The sequence below is a fragment of the Triticum urartu genome, chromosome 3 (assembly GCF_003073215.2).
Source record: "Triticum urartu cultivar G1812 chromosome 3, Tu2.1, whole genome shotgun sequence".
Lineage (NCBI taxonomy): Eukaryota > Viridiplantae > Streptophyta > Magnoliopsida > Poales > Poaceae > Triticum > Triticum urartu.
Genome location: NC_053024.1, coordinates 374,828,619 through 374,837,189, shown reverse-complemented (window position 1 = coordinate 374,837,189; position 8,571 = coordinate 374,828,619). Strand labels below are relative to the sequence as shown.

The 8,571-nt window shown below is 42.6% G+C and overlaps 1 long non-coding RNA gene across 1 annotated transcript; it reads left to right on the top strand.

Annotated features, from left to right (window-relative positions):
• Positions 1–1,579: 1,579 nt before the first annotated feature.
• On the top strand, positions 1,580–4,938 carry LOC125548379. Its single transcript, XR_007301051.1, has 3 exons — positions 1,580–1,974; positions 2,886–3,010; positions 3,401–4,938. It is a non-coding gene; the product is annotated as an uncharacterized LOC125548379 (long non-coding RNA).
• Positions 4,939–8,571: the final 3,633 nt, after the last annotated feature.

Here is an 8,571-nt window from a genome sequence, read left to right as displayed (position 1 = left end):
AGCAGACTATGAGACAACTGCATTTCAAATTTTACTCGCTTCCTCCTGAATCAGCGGAAATTTGTCTTTTTCATGAGAGGTGGATCAAAGCTTTTGACACTCAACCATTTGGTCAATTGTGAATTAAATATGGCCTAGTATTTTAGAAAATTTATTTGGTCCAATATTGCAACAATTATTTGGTAGGTTCTTCACAAAAAAACTCATTTTGGGCACTCAAAAAATGAAAAATGATTTTTTCATCCAAAGAAAATGAAAACTTTCTTAGGCAACATTGTTTGCCATTCCAATATGCACCCTTGTGCACAATATGAGATCGTTTGAACAAACTTTGCCATGAATGTGGCAATAAGATTGATCCTTTCTAGGCTGCTCCTTTCTATCGGTGTTATGCTTATTTGTGGGGACATCGATGTTGTTTCTGGATTTGGAGGTGTTGTGGTCCTATTGACCTGTTGTTGCAATATACTTGACCATGTCGAGTAATTATGTGCTCGGTCCCTCCTGGACAGCCATGCCAAACTGGTCGGTTTCTCTCTTCTTCTCATGTAACATGTGAGGTGAGTGTTGCAGCTTGAAATGACCATTACAAACTCATAAATTAATGGGCATATGAGGAGACAAACGATGGGCTTTATAATACCATTCTTGATATGAATCTCGACATCAACTCCTTACCTAGCACCTCCATGTAGTATTTCTGATGCTGACTTAATGATCATTGTCTTTTTCGGGTCAAAGGTCTTGATCATAGTATATTTAAAGTTACATTGCACACATTCATAGTACTTGATGGAATAAATTTTCTTTCTTCCGACTTTTCACTTATTCTATTGCTATACTATTCTCCATTAGTTCACATCTCAAAATGTCATTTTGTTTGTTTTTGAGAGTTGCAGGTTAGTGATTGTTGACTTTGATGCATTGGTACTAGATTTTAAGTTAAGTTAATCTAGGTGACATTTCTGTACAAGTTTTCGTGTATGTGGCCAAAAAATTTGTCTCCTATAGTTATTTTGTTCTGGAAGATAGTTATGGATTACTTGCATTTTAACGTTACTCCAATAATAAGAATAGTTGTTCAGCTCTGGTAACATGATAACCGCACGTACATGGATCCAACATCCGAATTTATTACTTTTAGCTATATGCTGAATCTGATGTACTCTTTTCATGTTGTCACTTAAAGACTTCTTTGTTCTGAATTATTTTTGTATTAACTCATCATTTCAATCCTTTGCAGTAACACTCATTTGAAAGACATGTGCTTTCCCCACAAAAAGAGAAATGCTTTGACGCACATGCAAGTCACTATTTTTCTTTACACATCGTATCTCTCCACACTAGAAATTTTAGCACAACATATCCCGCAGCAACGCGTCGGGATTCTTCTAGTTTTACTATGCTTTTAGCACTTAGAAACTATTTTCAATGAAAAAAGTATCGAACCAATCAAGATCTCTCCCGTGGATCGCCCCACTCTATGCAATCTGAGCCATCCAAGGCGTATGGATCCAACGTCCACCCTCTCACCCACCCACACCCACCCACTCGTCCCCCGCACGAGTTCCCCTCCTCTCTCTCACCCGCACACCACTCGTCGTCCCCTCCTCTCCTCTCTCCCAGATCCACACGCCGCCGCCATCCTCTCCTGGATCTGACGGCAGCCCTCACCCCCTCAGCCCCCATGCACCCACGGATGCCACCCCCAACCCTCTCCCTCCCTCTTTGATCTCTATCGGCCCTGCTCTCCACCGCCCGCCTCGGCCTCGTCGGAGATAGAGGCGTCGCCGCCCAGCAACCACGGCTGGCTTGCTCGCCGGCGAGCACGACGCTCCATCAAGCTGGCCGGACCATGGCGCGCGCGTGGCCTGGCTAGAGTCTCCGGTCACTAGGACGGGACGACGCCATCGGCTCCCTCGGCTCCGGCGACTGCGACCGCGACCGGCGACTGGCGGCGGGCGTCTCTCCCAGGTGATAGATGAGATCCATCTCCCTCCCACCTTTATCCTTGGTTCGTTCTCGCTTGCTGCGTCAGATCTGTTCGCGTTCAGGTTGGTAGGTTGGTAGTCGGATCGAGATTGATTCCATGCCTCCCGCGATTCCCCATAGCGACGCTCCTTCAACCAGGAGCCCAGTAAAAGTACCCCCCGCCCTGCTATTGGGTCAACAGTGGAGTAGGAGTAGGATTAGCCCTCGCTAGCGGTGTTCACGTAGCATTTCTTACCTTTTAATCAAATTTTCATCACATATTTGTTATATACATCAGAATGATTAAGAATCTTAATATTTGACTATTTTCATTCATCTTCTAGTTTCTGGGACGAGCGGGAGCACGAAGTGCTTTGGCTGTTCGACAACTCGAGTGACCACGGTACAGGGCAGCTGCCATGGCGGCAGGTACTTGTGTGGTGAGAAGCAACGTTCGGCTGATCATCAGGGTCATAGCGCCCCCTCACCCCGTGCATGTGTGCCACTGAACCACTCCTGTAGCTCAAGGGACACTACAAATTTTCAGTTATAAGTGTCCTTCATACTACTCTAGGTCTTACAGTAGCATGGCATGCCCATAGTTTCTCTTATGAAAATGAACAAGCACTCATTTTGGCCATGTTGCAGTCACTTGGAAACATTATCGTAGCCTCTACGCATAGTCAGATCATGCAAAATATCTGCGGTTTGTCAATATTGTAAGAATCTTGGGGCTTACAATCTTTAGAGTTGGGCTTGCTGATTGGTCATTTTGAGTTGGAGTTGAAATTGGTTTGGGCACCATAATCTAGATTTTTATTTTTACCCTTTTGTCAAATTTGCGTCGCACATTCGTTATACATATCAGAATGATTAAGAATCTGAAGGTAGGACTGTTTTCACTCATCTCGCAGTTTCTGGGACGAGTGAGGATCATGGAGTGCTTTGGCTGTTCACAACTCGAGCGGACATGGTACTGATCAGGTGCCATGGTGCCTGGTGCTTGCGTGGTGAGAAGCAACCTCTGGCTAATCCTCAGGTCATCGATTCCCTCTCACTCCCGTGCATTTGTCCCACTAAACCAGTGTTTTAGCTCAAAGGACACTACACATCTTCAATAATATGTGTCATTCCTTCATACTACTATCTTTGCCCCCTTTATTAGCCTCAGATTTGGTTGGTCCTTTGTTCGATGAAATTCACAAATCAGATTTCTTCTTGGATGTCTATGTGTGCATTCTCTTAATTCTTTGATTAATGAAAGCAAAATACTGAAAATGTGCATGTTATGACTGGCCAATACACTGAGAAATAATAATGTTGTGTAACTTTATCAAGGATCGATTACTTAGTTACTATGAAGCATTACCGAATGTTGTTCTTCCCTGCTCTTACCAGCGTCCTTTTAACTCCGTATGTGTTTTTGTAGTTGAAGGAGTTTATTCTGTGCAGCCGGAGGCGTACGAGTTCAAGATCGGCGACCAGTTTTTTCATAGGCCTAGAGACCCACACCTGGACCAAGTTATCGAGATGCTACAGAAGCACAAGGATAAGTCTCAAGATGAAATCTAGCTAGCTGGCTACAGTATGCCTTATGCTCTCGTTGATTTATTTCTTTTGCACTCTTTTGCAGTTCTATATGATGAGTGAGCTGGTAGCAGCTAGCTAACTGCATCTAGATTGTAACCCCGTTATGGGATGTGTGGTTGCGCATGCGTTCTGCATTGTCAAATGTGTTCTTTGTTGTCACACATCGTGTGCGATGTTGTTCATAGTTTTTATATTTGTTGTCATGCGATGCGGTCACTGAATTGCTCAAATTTGCTGGCCAAGTACAATGTAGTGCTGTTCTATGCTAGGCTACCAGGCTAGGTAACTTCTGTATCAAAATCATGGGTTCTAATCTCTACTATTATCTGCCATGGATCAACAATGATGCGTCACAGGTAGTAGTAGTAGAGTCGGACTTGGTGTTGCATTGCCTAGTGATTAACTCCTCGATCTGTTCCTCACAGCATGGGGTCAGCACTTTACCTCAACTTGTCTGCATTTTCTCTCACACACTAGACTTGCTCATCCATAACATAATGGCGGTGCGTGAGTGAGTCCTGTAGGTATGTTTGTTTTTAGGCTGGTTGTAGATGGATTTGTATGTTATGGTAGTGTGCTTGCTCTCCCTGCTCTCCTTTCGCTTGGAGAAGAGAAGAGCAGAGCAGAGCAGGGTAAGTAAAACAAACAACACTTGTTTGCAGCTAATGCGTACAAACACACTACCAGTTCTCTAATTAGAACACCAGAGCTGTGCAACTCCCTACTAGTAGATACCAACCACATGTATCTACGGATTTACTACTAAATCCAATTACAGTACTACCAGATGTTGTGTGATTCCTTCCATTCTATGATAGATAAAGGAAATACTTCATCAGTAACGAGACATGCTAACTTGGTGCTGAAATTTATGAGCAACTAAATTGTGCAGAATTAAGTTTCACATTCAAATCGATGCTGTGGCTTTATGTCATGTGTGCACCATGGACAGAAATTTCAGAGCCAACTGAAAGAAATTCTACTCTTTACAGCAGAACAGTATACATCATTACTTTGTTGGTTGCCTGTTGTAACTGTGTGCAAATTGCTTATCAATATCTTATCAAGCACTGCCTGACTGGCTCGCATCGCTCTGCTGTCGTCGTTGTGCCGTCAATGCTCTTTCCTCTCTCTGTCTACGACAGTTGGATTCATGAACCAAGCCAAGAACCTGAATCTTTTGTTAGGCCGCTAGTAAACTAGGCTGTACTCTTTCCAATTGCAAGTTGGATAGAACCTGCAATTAAGTGCAGACATACATGGATTCTCGTTCAATTCGTATGTATGTTTCTATGTGCATGCTTACGACTTTGACTTAGGATAGGATTATCATAGGAATAGGAATTTTGTAGGAAATGTGATGGCATGTATCTCAAATCCTATGAGTAGGAATAGGAAACGAGATGTCATTTGGTTGACACCAAAGGAATTTTTCCATTGAGTCTAGGCTCATTTTTATTTTCCTATGAAATGTGGAGGATAGGAACCAATCCTATGTAGGAATAGGAATCTATTCCTATGAACCAAAGGGCTCTAAAGGAAAAAATCCTATAAGAATCCTATCCTCTAAAATTCCTATGAAATTCCTCCGAACCAAAGGAGGCCTAAAACTAGTTTAATTCATTGTTCTACCTTGAAGGTGACCAGTCCCTAGCTACGCGCTTTGGTCGGTCTTGCTAATCTCAGTTCCTATGATTTTTAATCTCCGTTTTCTATTTTCCCTAGCTACCAAGACTCTGAGTTTTTGGTGATGGCAGCTGACATAGAGCCGATCAAAATCTTCCGCCACCCCTTGTTCCTCCCTGATGATAACAAGGTAGAAATTAGCTTGTATGTCGTTGTCTGCATGATATGGTTAGACCGACGACTGTCAAGCTCATAATTCTGTATGATGTTAAAGATTAACAGAATATATGATATGACTTGTGTGCTGACCTCTAGTATCTTCCTCATCTGTAATGTGTCCGTTGTATGCTTGCCTTTCTTTGGCCTGCATTTTTTATTTATCAAATGAAAGGAAATTCTGTTTGGAAGTGGGCGATTTTGCTCAAAAATTAGTAAATAAATTGTATTTGCATGCTGAAATGTTACATGTCTGTTGGTTGCTGTATATGGGCAAGATGAATTGAATCTTGCTGTGTACTTGTAAATTCTAGCTTATATTGGTGTTTTGCGATCCTAAAAAAATATTGAATCCTGTTGTGTACTTGTCAGTCCTGCTGTGTATTCATATTGTGTCTCTGTTTTCTTGTATGAACGAGTTATCTCATTTTAACTAGCTGGAGAACAAAAAGCATGGTACTAGCTCAATTTGTGTTATCATTCTAAATAAGTTTACTTTTTTTGAATGGTCTGTTCATAATATACTTGCCTCACTTTTTCTGATTCTTCTCTGCTGATTCATGTAATAGGGCGACCGAGGAAGGCATGTTGCGTTTTGTTTGTTCCCAGCCTTGATTATGGTCGTCCAGCGAGTCCGGCATATTGTTCATTTGTCTATGGTCGCCCAGCGAGTCCGGCATGTTGTTGTAAAGCACTATTGTATTACACTTGTAGAGCTTGTAAAGTACTGTTTTGCACATGGTCATATGTATTGGCACGGATAGAGCTTGTTACTGTGATTGTGATTGTATTACATAATCTGGTTGCTCTTATTTGAAGTATCATGTGTGATTTTTGTCTGTTGGTTAAAATATGAAGAATATGAGCCTGATAGATGGGACCTAGTTATCACAAGATGACAAATGGGACCCAGTTACTAGAACCTCTAGAACCTGACAACTGGGACCCATCTGACTACTGGACCCATTAAATAAAAAAAAGGAAAATGAAATTGTTTAGCCAGGTCACAGCCCCAAAATAAAAAGGCTATAATGTTGGGCCTGGCCCATGTGGCTTTCTAGAATTAATAGGAAAAAATATAAAAGGTTGAATTGTTGGTCTTGGCCCATGTAAAACACCCAATTGGACCGGGCTTATTTTTGTTAACGACCTTTTTATTTGGTCGCAAATTTGCCACGTCAGCTTGCCACGTCGGATCCAACGCGGCCTGGGCAGAGAGCTAGCGACCAAAACAGAAGGTCGTAGGATCAACGACCTTTTGTTTTGGTCGTTGCCTTCCACGACCTTCTCGCAAAGAAGGTCGTTAATTTCAGTTTACGACCGTCAACTTTTGACCTTCTGTTTTTGGTCACAAAAAGGTCACAAATGAAAAACAATGACCTTTCAGTGACCAATAGTGATGGTCGCAAGTTGACATATTTCTTGTAGTGATGATTCACCTCCATAGACAAACATACACACCTACATGATTCAGCATAAGGTGTTACTAAAGATTTGTTTAACTCCGACAGGAAAATTAGGCAGCAATAAATTAGTGGTACTTAAGTACTCCTAATTAATTAAGTGACCTTGCAGGAGAGATAGTAGAAGTGGAAGGGCTCCCTCGACGATCATCTCACATGTAAGGTAGACATTGCCGGAGCCCTTGAATGGCCTCGACTGAGGCCTCTGGCTTTAGCAAGATCACCTTGGCACTGTTTATTATTATTCTTCTTCCTCTTCATGCTCTGTTTCTCTTTCTCCTCACCAGTTGGTGAAACCAAGTACATGATTGGCCTTCTATTTCTGAATTGGTTTTGTCAGTGAGGAAGTACAAGTGTACTAGTAAACAATAGCATTATTTTCTCATGGGAGTCGCAAAATAGAGATGAACACATGCATTAAATATCATTCTTACCTAAAGGAAGGTTATGGCGCCAATATGGATGATGATGATTGGAACACATATCTCCCTTTGTGCAGTTCCACCGAAATGAATCAACTGTTCCATTCTAACATTCCCGTTAAACAACACAAAAGTCACTTCTTTTAAGAAGTTTTTTGTGCAGTGCACCAAAAGGTCAAAACAGCAACCTGGTGAAATGGATAACCGTGTTTGCACAAAAAGCTACAATGAAAATAGTCAGAGTCTCAAACAATTACACACAAAAACATTTGGCTAAACTTGTCATGGCTTATAACAGTGGCATGACTTATAAAAGTGGCATCGCTTCATTTTACTAGGGGCATTAGATTAAGAACAACTAAATATTTGGTATAAGGGCATGGGACAGTGGGTGCACCAACAGTCCAGCACCATGTACCTAAACAGGGGCATAAAGTGGTGATTTAGAGTTTGTTGCCCTGAGAAACAAACATCCAAGAAACATATCTGGGTTGGTCCCATTTTTGTTCACTCTAGCCACCTACTGCTATATGTGGGTATCAAATCTAGTCGTGGTCATACCACTGTGTACAGCTTACCCCGATATTTCCTTTTTCGACCAAGAGACCGGTTGGATGACCAATCTGTACTACTTTCACCCTCATTCCTTCCTGTTTGTACCAAGTCCGATGTACATACTAAATTCCCCCACCCCCACTTTATTTCTTGTTTGAACCAAGTACAAGATTCGAATCCGTGAAGTAGCTTTACCTCTAACAATAGAAAAAAATAGGTGACGTTGGACCATCCGATCGAGAGGGGCTGAGAGGTAGAAAATGACGCACATGCAGCGACGTAGGGAGCTGGGGAAGTAGAGCTAAGGCGGTTTCGAAGGAAGATATACCTGAAGGTCGTCGGGATGTGGATAGGTTGGTGCCGGGAGGCCGGATCCGCCCACACTAGGGCAACGACAAAGGGATCGGAGGACCTCCCGCGCCAACGCTCGGCCAGAGATAACGGTGCGGCAGGCAGTGTGTCTCCTCCCTCGCCTTCGACGACGGCCTAAACGCTGCCCCTCCTCCCCTTCACCAGCGGAGGGGGATACGACCGGATCTATAACCAGCGGTGAGGATAGACAGACAATGTTTTTTGAAGGGAGAAAGACAGTGTTACCACCGCTATCTTGTTTAGATCTGGAGACGATGAGAGTGTGTGAATAGAGCAACCCTAGCAAGCAAGTGTGGAGGCTCCGGCCTATATATACGTAGTAGGGTAGCTTTCTTTTTCACTCCATCAAATCAATC